We start from the raw sequence: 25,421 nt of genomic DNA on the forward strand, positions 1-25,421 counted from the left end.
AGAACACAAGAACATAAGAAATAGGAGCAGGAGTAGGCCATCTAGCCCTTTGAGCCTGCCCTGCCATTCAATAAGATCATGGCTGATCTGTCGTGGCTCAGTTCCACTTTCCCGCCCTCTCCCCATAACCCTTAATCCCCTCTCTTATCCAAAACCCATCAACCCGCGTCTTAAAAATATTTAGCGAGGCAGCCTCCACCACTTCAGATGTTCCATCATTGACGTTCTTCACGATGACACCTTTGCGCCCAGTGTCCAGCCAGCACCAGGACCACCTTCCCAGGTTTCATAAACTTGCCCATTTCAGCTCTGCTGCTGCTGCTCAATGGCCACCATGTGTTCAGCAGCAGAAAGATCCCCACACACCACTAGTGCTATTTAAAGGAATCATTGACTGCTTTCAGGTGAGTTGGTGATAGATTTTGAATAGTGCTGCTTAGTTTGCAGCTGCACTTGGAGATTTGTACTGTTATTTCTACAGTGGTGTAGAATGTGCTGAGGTCCTTGGTCCTGACTTCAAGGTTTCTGGCAAAACACTTGTTCCCAGCATGGGTGCAGTTGTTTGCATGTCCCTTAATCTGCAGTGAGCGAGAGACAATAAAGAATGGCTGCAAAGGACAAGACAAACTAAAATAAAGTTTATTTATTCGTCACAGGTAGGCTTACATTAATACTGCACTGAAGTCACTGTGAATATCCCCTAGTTGGCGCACTCCGGTACCTGTTTGGGTACATTGAGGGAGAATATAGCATGGCCAACGCACCTAACCAGCACATCTTTCGGGCTGCGGGAGGAAACCGGAGCATCTCGAGGACACAATCACAGGGAGAACATGCAGACTACACTCAGTCAGTGACCCAAGATGGGAATCGAATCTGGGTCCCTGGCGCTGTGAGACGCTGTGCCACTCTCAACTACTCAAAGAGGGAGGGGGAGCTCTGGGAAGAAAGGATTTCAGCAGAACATTTCTGCTCAGGGTATTTAGGGAATTATTTTGCTACCAGTGCATCAAACCTCACCACTTTGCAGTCTGAATATCAGCCTCAGAGCAGGATGAGAATAGCATTGCTAATAGCTGACCACGGTCATGATCCTTAATGTATTGGGTTTCTTTCAGCAGGAGTAGGCAATATTTGCAACATCTCCCAGTTTGCCATTCACTTTTGAATATAGAAACACTAAGATTTGGTGTACAAGGACAGCTGCATAGAGTCCATCATTTTCTGCCAGAGAGAAGCAGGCAAAATAAACATGCAGCTTTACCAGAATTGCATGTATAGGGTGCCATAACTATACATCACTTTGCAAGCGCCACATGCCAAGCATGAGATGCATCGCAAATAGAAGAAATTCCACCCCCTCAATATCTAGTATGTGACCATACTCAATGCACCAATGTTTGCTATCTTAGTCATAATGCCTTCATTCTGCTGTGCCAGCTATTTTTCAACCACATGACCAACTGGAGATTGTGATGTTTTCACAATTGTAACTTTTATATGAAGTCAATAGGATCTGATGTATCACTAAATAACTTCCCTCTATTTCAGCAATAGGGAGCTAGAATTCAGGACATGTAATCTGGCTCTGCAGAGTCCAACCAACCAACCTTCCCCACTCCCCACCGCCCCCCACCTCCACCCCACAAAGCAAGAGGATCAGTCCAGGATATACCATCCTCCCAGTAGTCTAAAAATCCAACTTTTTTTTAGCTAGACTGTAATTTCCCAGATATCGAAGAGTCGGGTGAGAACTCCTCAGAAATTATTCCCCCACCAGACGGAATAGAAATTGGGTTTGTGGAGTGTTTGATACAGAAGGTTAAATGAGACAATTTATATTTTAAGTAAATACATCACTTTAATATGGAAAACGTGCAACTTGGTAGTTATATACAGAGCATAAATTGCTACGCTTAATAATATCCTGAAGAGATATCAGGAACCCCAAATATAGTTCTTTTACTTGATACAGTACTAGACATTAAAAAAGAGAAATCAGATATTGATCAAATATCAAAGTATCATTGACTACTGAGAGTGTGAGACTTGTCAGGTTTAGTGTGGATCTCTTGTGGAGGTGACCCCTACTGTGCTCTTGGCATGTTGGCACCATGGTAAGCACTGCTGTCTCACAGCTCCATGGATCTGGGTTTGATTCCCAGCCTGGGTCATTGTCTGTGTGGAGTTTGCACATTCTCCCCATATCTGCATGAGTTTCTTCCAGGTGCTCTGCTTTCCTCCCACAGTCCAAAGTTGTGTGGCTTAGGTGTCTTGGCCATACTAAATTGCTCCTTAGTGTTGCAGGATACATAAGTTAGAGGGATTAGCAGGGTAAATATGTGGGGTTATGGGGATAAGGCCCCGATGGGATGGTTGTCGGTGCAGACTCGATGGGCTGAATGGCCTCCTTCTGCACTGTAGGGTTTCTATGATTATAACAAAGTCTGATAATTCAAATTATGTAGAGATAATGGAATTTTGATTTTGTATAATTAGAAAATGGTGTGGAAGACAGTCATTCGTTCAATAATAGACTACCCCCTAATCATTATTCCATATTAGGTGTGAAGACCCTCCTACAGTAATTAGGTTGTCTATACAAATTCTAAGAAATGTTTTTCTGAATTTATTCTTGATAGACTAGGGTTGGTCAAACTGCTTGGTCAGTGTATTGCAACCAGTAAGATAAGATTTGGGACTGTGTGTGTTCCTTTACCAGATTGTGGTTTTGCTTATCCAAACTAGCATTGTACTTGAGTGTGAGTTGTCATTGTAAGGACCCCCAGGATGGTGACTTCTGAATGTAATCTCTATCAGCAATGTCACATTGATGTGGAGGGATCTGACCATGTCTATGCTTGGTCATTTTTGCACTCGGGAAATGCAACTTACTGTTGGTTTTACTGAGAACTGTTTTTTTAAATTAATTTTTTGTATCAATTCCATACGTTATAACCTTATTCCTTCCAAGTGTGCAATGAGACCTACTGCTAACCATATGTTCAAAAGTCCAGTTCACACTCCACACAGCACAAACAGCATCATTGAATTCCTACATTGCAGAAGGAGGCTATTCTGGCCATTGAACTGGTACCAACAACAATCCCACCCAGGCCCTTTCACCGTAACATCACATATTTACCCTGCTAATCCCGCTGACACTAAGGGGCAATTAAGTATGGTCACTCAAACTATCCCGCACATCCTTGGACTGTGGGAGGAAACTGGAGCACTCAGAGGAAACCCACCAAACACGAGGAGAATGTACAAACTCTACACAGTCAGTGACCCGAGACTGGAATTGAAGGCGAATCCCTGGTGCTGTGAGGCAACAGTGCTAACCACTGTTCCACCATGCTGCATATAATGCATATAATGAAAACCGTGCTGTCACACAAAATGTGATTGTGCTTAAACAATATGGAGTGTTAGGAATTGAGCTGATATAGCTGCATGTGTGAGAGCTCATCCACTTCTTGTTCTTCCACAGCTGCCTGGACAGGTTGCAGTTCTTGGAGATCTAAAAGAGTAAGGCACAGATCAGGGTTGTACTGTGGAAAGTAGGGGACAGTAAGAGATGCAGAAGTAGACCATCTGCAGCTTGCAAATCAGTAGAGATTAGGTGAAAGTGGATAATATAGGAACGTATCATCATCTGTGATGGTTTCTACCCTGCTGCTCGTCATAGCCTTAGTTTTGGTTGTTCCAATGATGGTGGGCACTGTCTCTTTCATTGAGATGAGGGCAAGCAATGGTACCACTAATCCACCAAATAGAATAGAAGAATAGAATTCCTGCAGTCCATTCGGCCCATTGAACCTGCACCAACAATAATCCTACCCAGACCCCATCCCCATAACCCACGTATTTACCCTGCTAATCCCCCTAACAACAATGGGCAATTCACTATTCAACCCACACATCTTTGGAGTGTGGGAGGAAACTGGAGCACCCAGAGGAATACCACGCAGACACAGAGAGAACGTGTAAACTCTGCACTAAATGTGACCCAAGTCGGGAATCGAACACATGTCCCTGGCAGTGTGAGGCAGCAGTGCTAACCACTGTACCACTGCGCCACCGTAGGAATTGTTGCTTCTGGCTATACACCAACCTGACCTACAAGGAAGAGGAAGTACAAAAGCAAGGAGGTTATGATCAATTTATAACACACTGGTTTAGCTTCATTGGGTGCAACATGCTTTGGGAAGAATGTGAAGCATTCAGAGAAGTTGCAGAAAAGATTCATGTGAATAATTTCAGGGTTGATGAACCTTATTTATGTAGAAAGTCTGGAGAAGTTAGGTCTATTCTCTTAGAGGAGAGAAGGTTAACAGGTGATTTGATAAAAGCGTTCAAAATCATGAGCGATCTAGACACATCTACGTGAACCTGTTAACCTGATGTCACATCAGCGCGGTGCCAATATCTGGCAGGGTGGGAGGGGACATCAAGATATGGCAGGGGGTGGGTTAATAGTATTAAAATTCATGCTAATGCATGCAAACCAGGTTCATGCCCACTTTGGGGAGACCTTCCTGGAGACCATTGTAATAAATGAGTCTAGAGGTAATAAGACATGAATGAGAGTTTCAGCAGCAGATAAGCTGAGACAAGAGCGAAGTCAAGAGGTGTCAGTGAGGTGGAAATAGGCAGTCTGAGTGATAGCACGAGTGAGTACAGGCTGTAATGTTTCTGCCCCTCAGTGGCAGTGTCTCTGTGGCGGGGTCAGCAAGCATTGAAATTTTTGTTCGCATCGGCGGGACAGGAAGATCCTGCTGGTATGAAGGGCTGGAAAATTCCGGTCAGACATTCGGAGGCTCATGTTGAAATCAAATGCAACTATCTTTGGAAACAAACTGGCTTCCTCTGATAACAGCACTAGGCCAGCGCCTCCCTATAGAATCATGATTACATACTTCCTGAATGGAATGTTATATGGAAAAGTTGCTGACTCCCAAGGTGTTGTGAAAGTGCTCAGAAAATCAAAACAACAAAACCTTTGAGGTCAATGGTAACCTTCGCTGGGGTGTGACTTCAGGAAGTGCAGAAGAGAACATGCCCCTGTCTACATCAATGGGGACGAAATAGAAAAGGTCGAGAGCTTCAAGGTTTTAGATCATCAAAAACCTGTCCTGTCCGCCCGCCATGCCGACACTATAGTTAAGAAAGCCCACCAATGTCTCTACTTTCTCAGGAGACTAAGGAAATTTGGCGTGATAGCTATGACTCTCACCAACTTTTACAGATGCACCACAGAAAGCATTCTTTCTGGTTGTGTCACTGCTTGGTATGGCTCCTGCTCTGCCAGGACCACAAGAAACTACAAAAGGTCGTGAATGTAGCCCAATCCATCATACAACCTCCCATCCACTGACTCTATCTACACTCCCCGCTGCCTCGGCAAAGCAGTCAGCATAATTAAGGACCCCATGCACCCCAAACATTCTCCCTTCCACCTTATTCTGTCGGGAAAAAGAATCAAAATCCTGAGGTCACATACCAATTTACTCAAAACAGCCTCTTCCCTGCTGCCATCAGACTTTTGAATGGACTGACCTTGCATCGAGTTGATCTTTCTCTACACCCTAGCTGTGACTGGAACATTACATTCTCCACTCTCTCGTTTCCTTCTCAATGAGCAGTATGCTTTGTCTGTATAGCACGCAAGAAATAATACTTTTCACTGTATGCTAATATATGTGACAATAATTCACCAAATTAAATCAAAGCAAAGTTAGTATGTGGCAGATATTTGACAGTCCCTGCAGGTTTCTATTGAGTAAGTATTCCATCTCAATTGTGATGCAGCTACTGCAACTTGTTGACTCTTATTTCCTACGCTCCTGGACTTCTCCCACCACAATATATGCAGCACATGGGAAGACTGATATTATGCTGAGTCTGCTTACAGCCCATGCTCCCTGGAATCCAGATTGGTGCAGGCAGAAATTTATTCAGAGCAGAATTCAGTCTGGCCTCAACATGACAAGTTAAATAGTACAAGAATGAGAATTAATTCAGCTGGAACATTTGCTGGGCTGTAGGATTAGATCATTCAGCTCAAAGAAGGGAGGAGGTCATTTTAACAAATCAGCAATTATGAAGAGAATATACAGTCAGAGAGATTGTTCTCCTAGTTCAGTGCATTGATTCTTCATTTGTTGATGTGCAGTGATCCGTGAGGCAATGTTTCACAGTTAAACTAATGATAGCACACTGTTTTGAACTTGACCCTCTGTGAACTCTGCTGGCTATATCCTAACTCGCACAAAGTTGCATTTGTCCATCACCCTGTGCTTGCTAACCTACATAGTTTTCTAATCTGGCAATTCTTCAGTTTTAACATGTTCACCATTTTCAAATTTCTCCATGGCTTTTGTCCCTCCATTTCTCTGTATCCTCTTCCAGCCCTCACTAATCTCTGTGCTTCCTTGATCCTGACTTCTTATATGTCGTCAATTCTCATTGTTCCAGAACTGTTGGTTGTTCCTCCTGCTGCCCAGGCCTTAAATCTGAAATTCTTTCCCTAAACCACTCCTCCTTTCTCCGTGCCTCTCTTTCTCCTCATAAGGAAGATAAGTAGAAAGCTCCTTAAAAGCCACTCTTTGACTATGCTTTTTGTCATGTGTCCTAATAATGCCTTATGTAGCTTGGTGTAAAATCTTGTCTGAATATACTTCCATTAAGGGCCTCTGCGACAATTTACTACATTAAGGACAATATTGAAATAAACATTGTTGCTATTGTATATTGTAGATCTAATCTGGTTGTAAGCTGTCTCCTGCATGCATCGCAATTATGAAAAAATAAACTTAAAAAAGAGTTAATGATATCTTTCTTCAGGTTGCCTATCCCCAAACTTAAAGATAGTATTTGCCATTATTTAGCTGCTCAAAGGCCACTGGAAGAAGATGACTACAGGTAGGAGCTGTACAGCACATGAAACATCATGTATAGTACCTCAAAAATATATTGCAATGATCCAAATATATCAAGGAAAAAAGAATTGACAGATAGAATATAAAAGATAAATTACAGCCTACGTGTATGAATATAATGATCAGGCATAACAAGAGCAGCAGAAATAACAACATCAAAAATGCCTTACTATACTGGAAGTAGCAATAGTTTACAATTTCAATTTTTAGGGATTAAATTAATAGGACTTGTAATATAAATTTGACTTGTGTTCCCATTGCTATAGAAAATTGAGAAATGACCTTATTGAAGGTTTAAGATGTTAATAGAATTTGAGAGTTACAAGTTACGTGTGTCAAATGGATGCTCCACTGTAGCTCGCCAGTAATGGGAGGATAGAAAATCTGCCAGCTAATACTCTGAGCTAGCCTGACGGTACCTGGATGGGGGGGTGTTAGGGATAAACCTGCAGGGACAGCAAGCATAGTGCATTGGCAGGGGTTACAATACTTTTGTTAAGCTAGGAGAAATACTCCTGGCTTTTCCACTGACTATTGTATTGTGATCATGCCACCACCCCATGTTATTCACTGGGGAATGTTAGTACGGTGGTGAGAAAAGGTATATGGGACATTTGCCTTTATCAATCAACTGAGAAGTTTCACAACACCAGGTTGAAGTCCAACAGGCTTATTTGGTAGCACAAGCCACTGGCTTTGGGAATGCTACTCTTTCATCGGGTGGGTGGGATTTCAGTTCACAAACAGGGCATATAAAGACACAAACTCAATTTACAAAATATTGGTTGGAATATGAGTCTTTACAGATAATCAAGTCTTAAATGCACAGACAGTATGAGTGGAGAGAGGTTAAGCACAGGTTAAAGACTTTCAGGTGACCTGATTGAAGTACACAAAATTACGAGGGGCATGGACAAAGTGGATAAGGAACAGTTGTTCCCATTAGTTGAAAGATCAGTCATGAGGGGACATAGGTTCAAGGTGAGGGACAGACGGTTTAGGAGGATGTGAAAACAAACCTTTTTACCCAAAAGGTGGTGGCAGTCCGGAATGCTCTGCCTAGGAGGATGGTAGAGGCGGGCTGCCTCACATCCTTAAAAAAGTACCTGGATGAGCACTTGGCACACTATTGTATTCAAGGCAATGGGCCAAGTGCTGGTAAATGGGATTAGGTGGGAGGTCATGTGTTTCTTACGGGGCACAGCCTCAAGATAAAGGGGAGGCGGTTTAGAACGGAGTTGAGGAGGAACTTCTTCACTCAAAGGGTGGTGAATCTCTGGAATTCTCTGCCCGTTGAAGTGGTGGAGGCTGCCTCGCTAAATATTTTTAAGAAGCGGGTTGATGGGTTCTTGATAAGAGAGGGGATTAAGGGTTATGGGGAGAGGGCGGGAAAGTGGAACTGAGCCACAACAGATCAGCCATGATCTTATTGAATGGCGGGGCAGGCTCGAAGGGCTAGATGGCCTACTCCTGCTCCTATTTCTTATGTTCTTATGTTCTTAAGGGCCTCTTCTGCACTGCATGATTCTATGATTCTATACAGATTCAATTTGGATAGAAATCAAGTGTGTGTTGTTATGTATTTGTATTCATTTCTATTGGCTCGCTGGAGTTATGCTGTATTAATATGTGCACCGAAGTGATGTAATAGATCTAGCACAAGAAACAGAGAGAGAAGAAGCAACCATGGAAGAGATCACGCACCATTAATAAAGCTCTGTTCATTTTTAACCAAAGTCTGTCCCATGTATCAAGCCTCGGATACACAACAATTTCTGGTGACAAGGACTACAGATGTGCATTTGCTGGTCACCTGGGAAGCAGAAATTAGCTGAGGAAAAATGAAATAAAAAGAAAACGTTCACACAATGTATAGAGACAAATGGACCAGATGAACATTAATAAATTATACTCTGCAATGATACGCTGGCTATGATAAATAGGAGGCTGAAGCTTTGCTAGGTACCTTGTGTGTAAGAAAATTGAGATACACAGTTGGAAACACAGTTGCAAATTGTGCATATGGAAAACCCATTAAGAAATCATGGGCGTTCTTAGAATTGTGGAATCTTTTGATGAAAATGGGGAGCAATGGGGCTCTGATACCAAGTGTTTTGATCACTTTGCGCAGGCAAACAAAACAGCTGAAGAGATTATGGTGCCCACTTTCTTGAACATAATGGGGAGAGAAACTTCTAATCTCTTTCATCGTTTAGTGCAAGTGGACAAACCTGCACTGAAACACATAAACAGGTTGTGAACATTCTGCAAGCACATTTTACACTAAAACTTCTGGTGATTGCAGAGCGCTTTAGCTTCAATAAAAGAAACCAAGAGGAGGGGGAATCATTCATGCAATTCATGGCAGTGCTCAAAAGACTTGCAGAATATTGTGAGTTCAGAGATGTGCTGAATGACACCATTTGGGACAGATTTGCCCGTGGTCTGTGCAGGGAAGTGACACAAAATCATCTGTTAACTGAGGGCAATCTTACTCTGCAGAAGGCCATTGAAATCATTGTTTCTATGCAAATTAGTGCAAAGGAAACCCAGCAATTAAGTTTGTGTACTCAGATACACAGATTGGACACTGAATTGACACTCAAAGCTACCAAAACTCATACATGTTACTGGTGTGGAAAAGCCAGGGCATTCTGCTGCTGAATGCTCGTATAAAGAGTGGGATGGAAATGTAAGTGGGAGGGCTGAAGTGGGATTTTCCCACATTATTTTTCATGGTGTAATCAACCTTGCACCAGGAAACAGCATAAGGCTGATTACAATATTCAAATCTTCATTTCCATGTCATTTGTGAGCCAGGTATTGTTGGACACTTAGTTTTTAATTGGGAAAATCACCCCCATTGACTGTTGAAGATGTGGAAGAAAGGATATTGAGCATGTGCCTGCAGGAAAAAAAAGCAAGCAATGAATGAAAATAAGAAGCAAGAACTAATCAAGACAGCATTTGAACAAAATAATAGAAATGTCCATGTTGTACAACAGGGTTGAGAAGAGCAAAGAGACACACAGTCAGAGGGGGAATCATTACTAAGCGTGCTAGCCATCGCTTGTATTACACATAGATACTTGGTCTCTCCACTACTGGATAGACAGCCAGTAAAGATGGAAGTTGACACTGGGGCAGCAGATAAGAACATAAGAACATAAGAAATAGGAGCAGGAGTAGGCCATCCAGCCCTTCGAGCCTGCCCTGCCATTCAATAAGATCATGGCTGATCTGTTGTGGCTCAGTTCCACTTTCCCGCCCTCTCCCCATAACCCTTAATCCCCTCTCTTATCAAGAACCCATCAACCCGCTTCTTAAAAATATTTAGCGAGGCAGCCTCCACCACTTCAACGGGCAGAGAATTCCAGAGATTCACCACCCTTTGAGTGAAGAAGTTCCTCCTCAACTCCGTTCTAAACCGCCTCCCCTTTATCTTGAGGCTGTGCCCCCTAGTCCTACTGTCTTTTCTGAGCGGGAAGAGTCTCTCCACCTCTATCCTATCCATCCCATTCATCATCTTATACGTCTCAATGAGATCTCCCCTCATTCTTCTAAACTCTAACGAGTACAAGCCTAGTTTATTCAGCCTCTCCTCATAGCTCAATCCCCTCAACTCCGGTATCAGCCTAGTAAACCTCCTCTGCACTCCCTCCAGGGCCAAAATATCCTTGCGCAGGTGCGGCGCCCAAAACTGCACACAGTACTCCAGCTGCGGCCTCACCAATGCCCTATACAGCTGCAGCAAGACCTCCCTACTTTTATATTCAATCCCCCTCGCTATGAAGGCCAGCATCCCATTCGCCTTCCTGACCACCTGCTGCACCTGCAAGCTGGGTTTTTGCGACTCATGCACAAGGACCCCGAGGTCCCTCTGCACCGTCGCAGATCTTAGTGTCTGAGATTATCTGCAATGAGAAACACCAACACATTCCCTTTGAGACATTAAGGATAGTGCTGAAGATGTACGGGGGTGAATGGCCGCATTGAAGTGACTGTGCAAATCAATGGGCAAACAGCAGATTTGTCTCTACATGTAGTGAAGGGCAACTATCAGCATTGATGAAAGCAAATTATTGCGGATGCTGGAATGTGAAACCAGAAGAGAAAATGCTGGAAAATCTCAGCAAGTCTGGCAACATTTTTTAAGGAGAGAAAAGAGTTGATGTTTCAAGTCTAGATGACAAAGCTTTGACAAAGGGTCATCTCGACTCTAAATATCAGCTCTTTTCTCTCCTTACAGATGCTGCCAGACCTGCTGAGATTTTTCAGCATTTTCTCTTTTGGTATCAGCATTGATGGGTCATACCTGGCTGGAGAAGATTTGACTGAATTGGATTGAAGTCAACATAATGACCAATGGAGAATCAGGCCTCACAAAAATTTTTAAAGAAACATACTGCTGTTTTTGATGTAGAGTTATGGAGCATGAAACATACTGAAAATTAAAGACAGAAGCCAATCAAAATGCTTGAAGGCAAAGTCTGTACCATATGCCATTAGGCCGAAGGTGGCGGCTGAATTGGATTGACTTATGAAAATTGGAGTTCAGGAATCTGTCAGCATCAGTGAATAGTTCACAACTATTGCTTCAGTCATCAAGAAAGATGGATCTGTAAGGATTTGTGGAGACTTCAAGGTCATCATAAATCCAGCGTTATGTGCTGAACAGTACCCATTACCTCACATTAATGACCTGTTTGCAGGATTGGCAGGAAGCCAACATTTCAGCAAAATTTACCTGAGCCAGGCCTACTTGCAGACAAATGTGGATAAGAAGTCATACAAATTTCTCACAATCTTGACACAGACAGACTTGTTCCAGAACCCAAGATTATCATTTAACATCATGTCTACTCCTGCATTGCTTCAAAGAGCAATGGATCAGATCCTGAGTGGACCAAGCAGAGTCCAGTGCTCTCTGGATGATATCCTAGTCACTGGAAGAGACAAAGAGGGACACCTTCAAAACTTGGATGTCATTCTGCAGAGACTGGAAGACTATGGTCTGAGAGTCTCTAAGGACAAATGTGATTTTTTCCAATCCTCCGTTGGGAATTTGGGACACATGATTGACAGCACCAGCCTTCACAAATCATTGGTCTTCAATAAGGTTAAGGCCATTACAGAGGTGCCTGCACCTCAGAATATTACTAGTTATGTTCCTTCTTGGGATATTAAATTGCTATGGAAGATTTGTCCCAAACTTGGCAACAAGTCTGAAACCACTGCATAATCTCTAGTGCCAGAACAAGTGGTTAGGTCAATGCAATAACGCCTTCATGCAAGGCAAAGAAGTATTACTGAAGTTTGAAGCTCTCACACACTTTGATCCTATCATACTCTCACAATTAACTTGTGATACATCCCCTTGTAATGTAGGAGCAGTGGTCTCCCACATCATGCCATCAGGTGAAGAAAGACTTATTGCTTTTGCTTCTTGGTCTTTGAGCAAAACTGAAAGTAACTATGCCTAGATTAAATGGAAAGCACTGGGAATTATTTTGCGAGTAAAGAAATTTTATCATGTCTTGTATGGGACACAGGGATTACATTGTTGATGGATCATCATCTACTTGCTAGCATTTGTGTGCCACACATGGGAATTCTGTCACTTGCAGCAAGTAGAATGTAAAGATGGGCATTGCTTTTGTCTGCACATATTTACATCACTATGTACCAATAGTCAAGTTTACACTATAATGGATAGTAGTTTGTCGGACTGCTCAAACAGGAATATTTTGTGATTTGGAAAGATAGAAATCACACCTGTCACTTCTGGACAAGTGGAAAAACACACTTGGAATGATCCAGTCCTCTCAGAAGTGATGGGTATGTTTTCATGAGGAAATAATTTGGAAACAATAACTAATCTGAAACACTAGCATTCCAGGTGAATGGAGTTGTCAATACAGTCAGGAATGTCTTCTACTGGGGGTCAGAGTGATCATTCTGCCAGCATTGAGGAAGCAGGTGTTAGAGAAGTTACATAAGGGTCATTGCATCGAATGCAGGAAGGAAATATCAAGTAGTTATTTCTGGTGGCCTGGATTGGATGTGAAAATTGAGATGGAAGCCAGAATATGATTTTCCTGTGTGAAGGTAAGAAACCTGATGCCCTTCTGCTGCTGTGTCAATGGGATTGGCCTGAAGAGGCTTTGCAACGAGTGCATATGGATTTTGCAGGATCATTCGAAGGACATATATTCTTAGTGATGGTGATGCTCACACCAAATGGCCAGAGGTGACTGTGATAACATCTACGTCATCTGAGGGGTCTATTGAGAAGCTAGGAGAAGTATTTAGTCACTTTGGATTTTCTGAACAGCTGGTAAGCAACATTGTCAATTGGTCTTGCAGAAATTTCAGAATTTCCAACAAGAAAATAGTATTCAACACATTAAATTTGCAGCATATCACCGTGCTATTAATGGACCAGCAGAACAATTCGTCCCAGCCTCGAAACACACCTTGAAAGGAACCGAAGAACAAGGTTCGTTTATTAACAAATTCTTGTTGGTCTACCAAAATACCACACATTCCATGACCAAGAACTCTCTTGCCTTTCTCATGATAAAAAGGCAACTACGTTCCACATTTGATCTTTGGCAACTTGCAAAAACTAATGAGATTATGCAACAGCAACAACAAGCACAAATGGAATGGCAGAAAGGCAAGTTGGAACACAGGGTTTTTCATCAAGGACAAGAAGTTTTGGTTTGGAACTACTCAATGGGGCAGAAATGGGTTTCTGCCACACTTTCTCACTTGCCCAGAAGTGACTGGTGTGATTTCTGTCTTTCCAAATTGCAAGATATTCCTGTTGTGCAGACTAGACCTGTCTCTTACACTGTCCAGACCACACCAGTTATCTGGAAGAGACATGGAGACCAGTTATTGGCTGGAAGATCTGCCAAATCTGGAGCCTGTTGAAATTTCAGGATCAGACTTACAAAGTCCTGACTTGAACCTTCCCACAACTTGTATACTACCAGTCACCATTGAGGAAAGCAACCTCCTGTTCAAACAGAGAGACACCCTCTAGTTCCTATGTCAACTACTGATGATGTCAGTGGGAAGATGAAGATGCCAGAGGTTTCCATCAATGTGAAGAAGAAGATGCCAGAGGCTCACCATTAACTGTTCTAAGAGCAACAACCTTCAGATCACCTCACCTCTCCCCTGAAATTGAATATCCCCAAACAAGTTTAACATGAACAATAGTCAATAAGTCAGTCACCATTAATTAGTGAGGTGTCTGGAGGTTGTTGCTCTTAGAACAGTTAATGGTGAGCCTCTGGCATCTTCTTCTTCACATTGATGGAAACCTCTGGCATCTTCAAATACGTAATCTTACCTCTCCCCTGAAACTGAATATCCCCAAACAAGTTTAACATGAACAATAGTCAATAAGTCAGTCACCATTAATTAGTAAGATTACGTATATGTATTTATTCCTATTGGCTCACTGGAATTTTGCTGTATTAATGTATGCAATGGAAATGCTGTAATAGACCTAGCATGAGAACCAAAGAGAAGAAGCAGCCATGGAAGACATTACACATCATTAATAAAGTTCTGTTTGTTTTTAAGCAAAGTCTATTCCATGTATTACATCTCCAATACGCATCGTATGTATTAATGCGTTATTAGCAACTAATTGTGAAGTGATAGATAATCCAGGTGAATGCTGTCAAGATTTGAAATAATAATCCATAACTGTGCAAATTTCTGAGTTCAAACAATGTCTGCAGCATTCTTCCATCATTTCTTACACTCACTGGTGGAAAAATGTTATATTTCTTTATTTATAGACACATAGAAAAAAATAGGTATAGGAGTAGGCCATTCAGCTCCTCAAGCCTGCACCGCCATTCAGTCTGATCATGGCTGATCATGCACTTTCAGTATACCACTCCTGCTTTCTCTCTATACCCCCTGGTCCCTTTAGCCACAAAGCCACATCCAGCTCTCTCTTGAACATATCTAATGGAACTGGCCCAACAGCTCTCTGTGATAGAGAGTTCCATAGGTTCACAACTCTGAGTGAAAAACTTCTTTGTCATCTCAGTTCTGAACGGCTTACCCCTTATTCTTAGACTGTGAACCCTAGTTCTGGACTTCCCAAACATCAGGAACATTCTTCCCACATTTAGCCCGCCCAGTCCCATCAGGATTTTATATGTTACTATGAGACCCTCTCTCATTCTTATCAATTCCAGTGAGTACAAGCCAAGTTGATCCAGTCTCTCTTCATATGTCAGTCCTGCCATTCCAGGAATCAATCTGGTGAACTTTCGCTGGATTCCCTCAATAGCAAGAATGTCTTTCTTCGGACTAGGAGACCAAAGCTGCACACAATACTCAAGGTGTGGCCTCACCAAAGTCACACTGCATAACTGCAGTAAGACATCCTTATTCCTGTACTCAAAAACCTTGCTATAAAGGCCAGCATGCCTTCTCAAACTTCCAAGCTTTATTATTTGTGCACAAGGAGGACACACATACAGTGGGATGCACTGCTGGGTGTTCTATTGATTCATACAGATGTATTGCAGTTTTATTTCATTACAGCAGATGCAAAACGAGCCACGTTTTAATCTTTAATTTACATACCTAGTTCACCAATAATAGCATAGTTTATTATCCTTTCTTATCCAATAGAAACTGTCTCCTTCTAATCCATCATTAGCATAATATGTCAAGAACATAAGAACATAAGAAATAGGAGCAGGAGTAGGCCAACTAGCCCTTCGAGCCTGCCCCGCCATTCAATAAGATCATGGCTGATCTGTCGTGGCTCAGTTCCACATTCCCGCCCTCTCCCCATAACCCTTAATCCCCTCTCTTATCAAAAACCCATCAACCCGTGTCTTAAAAATATTTAGCGAGGTAGCCTCCACCACTTCAACGGGCAGAGAATTCCAGAGATTCACCACCCTTTGAGTGAAGAAGTTCCTCCTCAACTCTGTTCTAAATCGCCCCCCCTTTATCTTGAGGCTGTGCCCCCTTATCCTGCTATCCTTTCTGAGCGGGAAGAGTCTCTCCACCTCTATCCTATCCATCCCATTCATCATCTTATACGTCTCAATGAGATCTCCCCTCATTCTTCTAAACTCTAACGAGTACAAGCCTAATTTATTCAGCCTCTCCTCATAGCTCAACCCCCTCAACTCCGGCATCAGCCTAGTAAACCTCCTCTGCACTCCTTCCAAGGCCAAAATATCCTTGCGTAAGTACGGCGCCCAAAACTGCACACAGTACTCCAGCTGCGGCCTCACCAATGCCCTATACAGCCGCAGCAAGACCTCCCTACTTTTATATTCAATCCCCCTCGCGATGAAGGCCAGCATCCCATTTGCCTTCCTGACCACCTGCTGCACCTGCAAGCTGGGTTTTTGCGACTCATGCACAAGGACCCCGAGGTCCCTCTGCACCGTCGCCTGCTGCAGTTTTTCTCCACGTAAGTAATAATCCTTCCTACCATTCTTCCTACCAAAGTGGACCACCTCACACTTGCCAACATTAAATTCCATTTGCCATTTCCTGGCCCATTCGCCCAGCCTATCTAGATCCTTCTGTAGACTCTCCCCACCCTCCGCACATTTTGCCATTCCACCAATCTTGGTGTCATCAGCAAATTTCGACACCCTACACTCGGTTCCCTCCTCCAGATCATCTATATAAATGGTAAATAGCTGAGGCCCCAGCACCGGCCCCTGGGGCACTCCACTAGTCACCATCCGCCAATCCGAATAGCACCCATTGACCCCCACTCTCTGCCTCCTTTTTGACAACCAGTCCTCCATCCACGCTAACACCCTACCCCCAACTCCATGCCCCCTGACCTTCTGCAATAACCTCTTGTGAGGTACCTTGTCAAACGCCTTCTGAAAATCAAGAAAGACCACATCCACCGGCTCTCCTCTATCCACCGCCCTAGACACATCCTCATAGAACTCCAGTAAATTTGTCACACACGACTTCCCTTTAACGAAACTGTGCTGCGTCTGCTCTATCAAGCAGTTCCCCTCAAGATGCCTCACTATTTCCTCCTTGATGACGGATTCTAACATTTTACCTACAACAGATGTTAAACTAACAAGCCTATAATTCCCTGCCTTTTGCCTGGCACCCTTCTTAAACAACAGCGTAACATTAGCTGTTTTCCAATCTTCCGGCACTTCCCCGGAATCCAGCGACGTCTGGAAAATAACCACCAAGGCATCCACTATCACCTCCGCCATTTCTTTCAGGACTCTCGGATGCATTCCATCTGGTCCTGGGGACTTGTCCACAATCAGCCTCTCCAGTCTGTCGAGCACCACCTCTCTAGTAACAGTAATGTCATTGAGACCCTCCAGTCCTACCACCTTTCCATCTCTAACATCCGGCAAATTATTCACGTCCTCCTCCCTGAAGACTGAAACAAAAAAGTTATTCAAGACCTCAGCCATATCCCCATCCCCTACCACTAAGTCCCCCTTCTCATCCTCTAAGGGACCAACGTTCACCCTAGCCAGCCTCTTCCTTTTTATATATTTATAAAAACTCTTGCTATCCTTTTTTATATTAAGCGCTAGCCCAGCTTCATAGTTTCTCCTACCCTTCTTTATCAACTTCTTTGTCAATCTTTGTTGACATTTAAACCTCTCCCAATCCTCTTCTCGCCCACTACCCTTAGCTACTCTAAATTCCTCTGCTTTTAATTTAACACTTTCCTTCACCTCCTTCGTTATCCATGGCTTATTACCTCTCCTCCTACTATCCTTTTTGACCATCGGAATAAATTTCCGCTGAGCACCAAGAAAGATCTCCTTAAAGATCCTCCACTGCTCCACAACAGACCCTCCCTCCAACGCGCTCCCCCAGTCCACATTCGCCAATTCTTCTCTCATCCTACCGTACTCCCCTCTATTCAAACAGAGGACGTGTGTCCGGGAACCCACTTTCTCCTCCTCCATCTGCACCAGAAACTCCACCATACAATCATCACTCTCCCCAAGAGGATCCTTCACCACAAGGTCCCTAATTCTACCCGCCTCATTACATAGCACCAGATCCAATATAGCTCGCTCCCTCATCGGCTCCAACACACACTGTTCGAGGAAACTATCCCGGCAGCATTCCAAGAACTCTTCCTCGAGCCCACCGCGTCCAACATGGGTCGACCAATCAATATGCAGATTGAAATCCCCCATAGCTACGGCCGTCCCATTCCTGCACGCCGCACTTATTTGCGCGTTAACAGCCCGCCCCACCTCCAGATCATTATTGGGGGGCCTATAGACAACATCCACCAGCGTCTTCCTCCCTTTGCTGTTCCTAATCTCTACCCACAACGATTCCACATTCTGCTCCTTGGCTCCAATATCATCCCTTGCTACCACCCTGATGCTATCCTTAATCAGCAGAGCTACGCCCCCCACCTTTTCCCTCCCGCCTATCCTTCCTAAACACTTGATACCCCTGGACATTCAGCTCCCAGTCCCTGTCACCTTGCAGCCACGTCTCTGTAATGGCCACCAGATCATGTCCATTTGTGTCGATCTGCGCCATCAACTCATCCACTTTATTCCTAATGCTTCGCGCATTCAGATAAAGCGCCTTCATCCCAGCCTTCACCTGGACCTTATTTGCTGGAACGCCACCAACCATACTCACGCCCCTTACTCCCTCTATTATTGGGACATCCTCGGCCTCTATCCTTACCTGTACCGTCTCCTTAACTTTAGACCCCGTAATGTCACCTACCCTCACACCCTCCCCCCCCCCCCCCCCCAATTAGTTTAAAGCCCTGTCTACAGTCCTCTTTACACGATTTGCCAGCACTCTGGTCCCAGTACGGTTCAGACCAACCCCATCCCGCCCGAACAGGTCCCACCTACCCCAATACTGGTGCCAATGCCCCATAAATTCAAACCCATTCCTCCCACACCAATCCCTGAGCCACCCATTCACTTCCTTAATCCTATCAACCCTACGCCCGTCTGCACTCGGTTCAGGCAGTAGCCCAGAGATGACCACCTTGTCGGTTCTACTTTTTAATTCCATTCCCAGCTTTTCATACTCCCTCCCCAGATCCTCAGTTTGCATTTTGCCTACGTCGTCGGCACCCACATGAACCACAACGACCGGATTCTCACCCTCCCACTCCAGGTTCCTCTGCAGCCCAGATGTGACATCCCGGACCCGAGCACCAGGCAGACAACACACCCTTCTGTGCACTTTGTCATTATGACAAAGGACAGTGTCAATACCCTTCACCCCACTATCCGCAATTACTACTACGTTCCTTTTCCCCTTCTCTTTGCCTATGTCCTGCTGCATCACTGTATCGTGTACCGACCTCACCTCCCTCGTCCTCGTCCAGACTGGAAGCAAGAACCTCAAACCTGTTATGCAGCTTGAGAGTCTGAGGCCTCCTCTCCCTACCCTCCTTCCTCCTCTCAGCAGCCCCCTCTTGTTCCTGACCCTTAGAGTTAGCCAGTCTAGGCGGGGTGGATGTCTCTTGCACCCCATTGACAATGGCACCCTTTCTCCCCCTGATGAGCCTCAGTGTCTGTAGCTCAGAGGCCAGCTCATCTACCTTGAGCTGGAGCTCCTCCAGCAACCTGCACTTACTGCAGACATGGTCACCGGGGAGGACCCTGGGGTCCACCAGTTCCCACATCATACAGAAACCACACATCACATGCCCCTCCATTATTCACTGTAGTAATGTTGAAAATTTCCACACGAACTCACCTGGCCCTTTTTCTCCCCAGCCCTTTTGATATTAAGCCCTAATTGCTCACTCTACTTCCCTCTCACTCCACTGCCCGCTCAGACGCTGCCCGCTGTCTACACCAGGCCTCCTTTTAAACCTGGCGCTGATTTAAAGCTGGCTGGCCCACAACTCCTTCTAACCACTCCCTCAGAATTCTTAAAGCAGTAAATACAATAAATGCTTTAAACAGTTCTACAAAGAACAAAGTGCTTTAAACTTATTTAAACAGGTTTTTAACAGGTAATATCTTGTTTTTGGTATTTGTTCTTGTACTTGTCTTTGGATCATCCTGTGGCCAAGGCCATGGCTGGAAACACAATGTTTAAGAAACTGACACATAGTTAGTCACTTCTCTGAATAAGCAACTCTGACCTCACGCAGGTCTTGGCTTTACATAGACACTTTCCACTCTTGCTGACAGAGCTGTCTGTCATAGTTGATATAACTTAATTTTCACATTTTCCTCAATGCCTGCCGGCCCTGCATGCCAGCTGTCAGCGACTGTTCCACTATGACACCCAGGTTACATTATACTTCCTCTTTTCCTAAACTGCCACCATTCAGATATAATCTTCCTCCCTGTTTTTGCCACCAAATTGGATAACCTCACATTTATTCACATTATACCACATTTGCCAAGTATTTGCCCACACTGCCAGCCTGTCCAAGTCACCCTGCAGTCTCTTAGTATCTTCCTCACTTAGCACACACTGCTATCCAGCTTAGTGTCGTCAGCAAATTTGGAGATATTGCGTTCAATTCCTTTGTCCAAATTATTAACGTATATTGTGAATACCTGGGGCCCCAGCAATGAACTCTGCGGTACCCCACTAGTCACTGCCTTCCACTCTAAAAAGCTCCCGTTATTCCCATTCTCTGCTTCTTGCCTGCAAACCAGCTCTCTATCCACATCAATACATTACCCCTTATACCATGAACTGTAATTTTTGCTCACTAATCTCTTGTGTTATATTCATGCAGGTTCTTGAGAAGGTGCCACTGTGCCACTTTTTGAACGACTGCAGTCCATAAGGACTCTTGAATTACAAGATGGTTCAGGATACAAATGCACACATCCACACATGTATTAAATATGTGTTGTTCAAGTAGCTTCTTGAACAGCATTTTTTGTAGACAAATAACTGAGTCCCATAGAACGACATTGCGAATCAAAAAGTTAACTGAAGCTAAAAATGATTTCCTACTGTATTTCAATTTAGGAGTTCAAATTCTGATCAAATTTTAACATTTTAATTTCTTTATATGACTGCAATAGTTATCCTGGCACAGAGCTATATATTTACAGAGTTATCTGTTATCAATAACATTGAATGTTCAAACATACAAGACTCAAAACTTCTCTTTGACACCGACTGAACATACACATTCAACAGTCCACCTCTGTTCCTGACCTTAATAGGAGCCAAAAATTCAATGTAAGATAATGGACTGAAGATGGAAATTCTAACATCATTTAAGGAACAATTGGGTATTGTTACTAGGGGACTTTAGGAACTTTCTGATGAATGAAATGAGATGGGTTGATTGGTCTTAATGATCTGTATATTTTCTTGTAACTTCTCAAATTGCACTTCCTATATACAAATTCTGTCTCGGCAAAATACATATTAAAATATTGAATGACTGCCCACCCACCACAAGTTAAATTTAAATGCTATTTGGGTTAACCAAATGTTTCAAGACATCTGCATTTGTTCTCTCTGATACAGGAAAACACAAGATATTGCTAAGAGTTTTGAAACAGGAGTTGGCAAAACACGACACAAGGAACTGGTTTATTTAACCGAAAGAATAAACATACAAGTTACTTTAGTGGTAAGATACTCAGATAATTTTAATGCTGATTCTTTGCTTCTTTAACTTTATTAATAAAAAGAATTATTCTTTTGACAGGTGACAATGTATATTCAAGGTTGTAATATGTGAACACGTTTGGAGTAGGAAAGGACTTGCAAGATGGTCATATCTTTTGGAAGAAATTATAAAATTCTACTTAGATCAAAAATACAGTAATTAACCTGTACTTTGAAATTAGTTACAGCAATTACATTTTACACCTTACAACAAAATAGAACCGCCTTACAATGGACATCTAACACAGAAGACATCAACATTTCCAATAGAAAATTCTGGGAAGATTATTTCATCTAGGAACACCATACAAGAATCACAAAAAATTCTGGTTACCTGATGTAAAATATATAGGGGATGATTTTACCATCACATTGTGCCTGTTTTCATTGGTAAAATCAGGCATAAAGCACTTAGCGCATTTTGTGCCAGTTTTCACAACCGGTGTCAATTTACGAGCGCCGGATTTCTGGGGCGGTCAGCATCACACCAGAAATGGGCTATGTTTTTAAGAAATGTATTTGGGTCATGTTCCTTGTGAGGATCTGTTTTAGCAGTTTCTTTTATAATAAGTTTCGTTTTGCTGTGATCTGGCAGCCCTGTTATTACTGAAGTAGCATAATTGATCTTAATTGCTAAAATGTTTGTTTTAATCTGGACTAATACAACGTTGTTATTTTTGCATTTTCCCTTGGGGTTTTTCAGAGCAGGGCTTGATTAGGTTGATTGACAGGTAAAGCCATATGATTGGGCAGGACTAGACTCATAGAGAGAAGCCCAGCTCGGTTGTTTTTTTCTGGGAGCTAGAGAAAGAAGGAATAGCTCTGAGTCTCTCTGAAGTCTGGAGACTGGGATCTGCCAGAGCCTATGTTTATTTCTCTGAAAATCTACTGTTTAATGATATATTCTTCTCTGGAAATTGCTGTATGGGGGCCAGAAGGCACTTCTGTATCTGTCTTTCTGTATATGTCCAGAAGAGTTAAAAGGCTGGAAATCTAGCATCCATGTGAACACATCTGTTTTTGATGCTAATTGGTTCTGAAGTAGATTTATATCAGTGGGGATATTGCTTAAATTGGAACTATCATAGAACATAGAACATTACAGCGCAGAACAGGCCCTTCGGCCCACGATGTTGCGCCGACCAGTTAAAAACCAATGACCCTCTAACCTAAACCAATCCCTTTTCATCCATAAACCTATCCACGGATCTCTTAAACACCCCCAAACTAGGCGCATTTACAACTGCAGCAGGCAGGGCATTCCAATCCCTCACCACCCTCTGGGTAAAGAACCTACCCCGGACATCCGTCCTATAACTACCCCCCCTTAATTTAAAGCCATGCCCCCTCGTGCTAGCTTCCTCCATCCGAGGAAAAAGGCTATCAGCATCCACCCTATCTAAACCTCTAATCATCTTATATGTTTCAATAAGATCCCCTCTTAGCCACCTTCTTTCTAGTGAAAACAACCCCAAATCCCTCAGTCTCTCCTCATAGGACCTCCCCTCCATACCAGGCAACATCCTGGTAAACCTCCTCTGCACCCTCTCCAAAGCCTCCACATCCTTCCTATAATGTGGGGACCAGAACTGCACACAATACTCCAAGTGCGGCCGCACCAGAGTTGTGTACAGTTGCAACATGACGCTGCGACTCCTAAATTCAATCCCCCTACCAATAAACGCCAAGACACCGTATGCCTTCTTAACAACCTTATCTACTTGATTCCCAACTTTCAGGAATCTAATGTACACATACACCTAGATCCCTCTGTTCATCCACACTATTCAGAGTCCTCCTGTTAGCCCTATACTCGACACATCTGTTATTCCTACCAAAGTGAATTACCTCACACTTCTCTGCATTAAACTCCATCCGCCACCTCTTGGCCCAGCTCTGCAACCTGTCTAAGTCTCCCTGCAAACTATGACACCCTTCCTCACAATCTACCACACCTCCGACTTTGGTGTCATCAGCAAATTTACTAATCCACCTCATCCAGATCATTAATAAAAATTACAAACAGCAGTGGCCCCAAAACAGATCCCTGAGGCACACCACTCGCAACTGAACTCCATCAGGATGAATATCAGGATGAATAGCTGCTAAAAATATACTTTGTCATGTTTAAGTATTTAAAATTGGTACAAGTTATACTCATTCTTTCTATTCTATTCTCACTGTGTTCTTAAATAAAGTTTTTTTTAAACATTTCCTAGTGGATCAATCGAATCATATCTGGGTGAAAACCTCATGCTTGTCATATTGCCAAAATCAAAAACCATTTGGGTCTGGGCTAACTTCATAACATACTTTGGTTTTGAATTGATTTATTATTTCAGATGTGGGACACAGTGAAAAGGATTATTCTTGCACCCTGAACAGACAAACATACTGTTCATTGAGTGCATTAGGGAGAAGGAAAGGAAACGGTGCAGAATATAATGTTACTGTCATATCTAGGGAGCAGAAAAAGCTCAGCTTAATATATAATAGCTCCATTCAAAAGTCTGATGGCAGCAGGAAAGAAACTGTTCTTGAGTCGGTTGGTACATGATCTCAGACTTCTGTATCTTTTTCCTGCGGGAAGAAGGTAGAAGAGAGTATGTTATTGGTGTGTGGGGCCCTTGATTATCCTGACTGCTTTTCCAAGGCAGTGGGAAGTGCAGCTGGAGTCAATGGATAAGGGAGGCTGGTTTGTGCGATAGACTGGGCTACATTCACAACCCTTTGTAGTTTCTTGCGGTCTTGGTCAGAGCAGGAGCCATACCAAGCTGTGGTATATCTGGAAAGTATGCTTTCTATGATGCATCTGTAAAAATTGGTGAGAGTCGTTGTGGACATGCCGAATTTCCTTAGCCTGCTGAGACAGTTGAGCTATTGGAGTTTTCTGACCTGGTCCCTAACACTATACCTTGTTTGTATTCAAATAGTCATCATAATGTGCTCTTGAATGCCTCAACTGAACCTGCCTCCACCACACTTTCAGGTCATACATTCCAAACCCGAACCATTCATTATGTGAGAAAGTTGTTTCTCAGTGTCCACCATCATTCCTGGGTGAAAGTCTGATTTAAAAAACATTTTCTGCTGCTGTCTGCACCAGTGCCATCAGAAAGCTGTCATGCAGGTATCAGAAAATTCTGCTTAATGGATAACTCAAATGTTGTTCTGCTTGTTTGCATGGTAATTCAACTTATCTGTTTCTTATCATTTGTTGCATTGGACTACATTGGTACTTAGCCTATATTAGCATTCATTAATGTCCCCTTCTCTGAATGCTGATGGGAGTAACAGAGATTCTGAAATCTTGCATGTTTGCTCGGTCAATTCAATAATAGGCAACAGAATCATTTCCATCATTCCACAGCGTAAAACCTTTAAAGTCAATTGAACAGAACCAGCTTTAGTTGGAGAAAAGAAAATTCTAATGCGAAGTAGGCAGAGCATTGCTTGGCATTCTCGTCATAGTAACCATCAGCTCCTGATAAAATGTAAGGTAACTTTTTTATCATGTCCTCTTTTTCAGCTCCCTGGTACAGCAAGAGAACCTCTTGTTTTTAATATCAATTGTTTCCTCAGTATGCATTTTGACCCCAAGCCAGAATACAATAATCAACTCGTTCGAGCCACAAATTTGGTCATCTTAGCTTTAAGATTTCTCAAAACACTGAAGAGCAATTATTTGAAGTCAGATATATTTCACATGAAATAGATTGCAGTGAGACTGATACTTTCAAAAGTTTGGTCAGCTGGCTTCCCTCCAGAATTTCCTGGTGTGGAGCCTACCTGAGCAGTGCTTGTCTCAATACGTCTAAACATGTCTAA

General features: G+C 43.1%; 1 pseudogene; it reads left to right on the forward strand.

Annotated features, from left to right (window-relative positions):
• The first annotated feature begins 233 nt into the window (after positions 1-233).
• LOC145343543 (carnitine O-palmitoyltransferase 2, mitochondrial-like) lies at positions 234-25,421 on the forward strand (annotated as a pseudogene).

This window comes from Carcharhinus amblyrhynchos, chromosome 5 (genome assembly GCF_965287045.1).
Source record: "Carcharhinus amblyrhynchos chromosome 5, sCarAmb.v2.hapA, whole genome shotgun sequence".
NCBI lineage: Eukaryota > Metazoa > Chordata > Chondrichthyes > Carcharhiniformes > Carcharhinidae > Carcharhinus > Carcharhinus amblyrhynchos.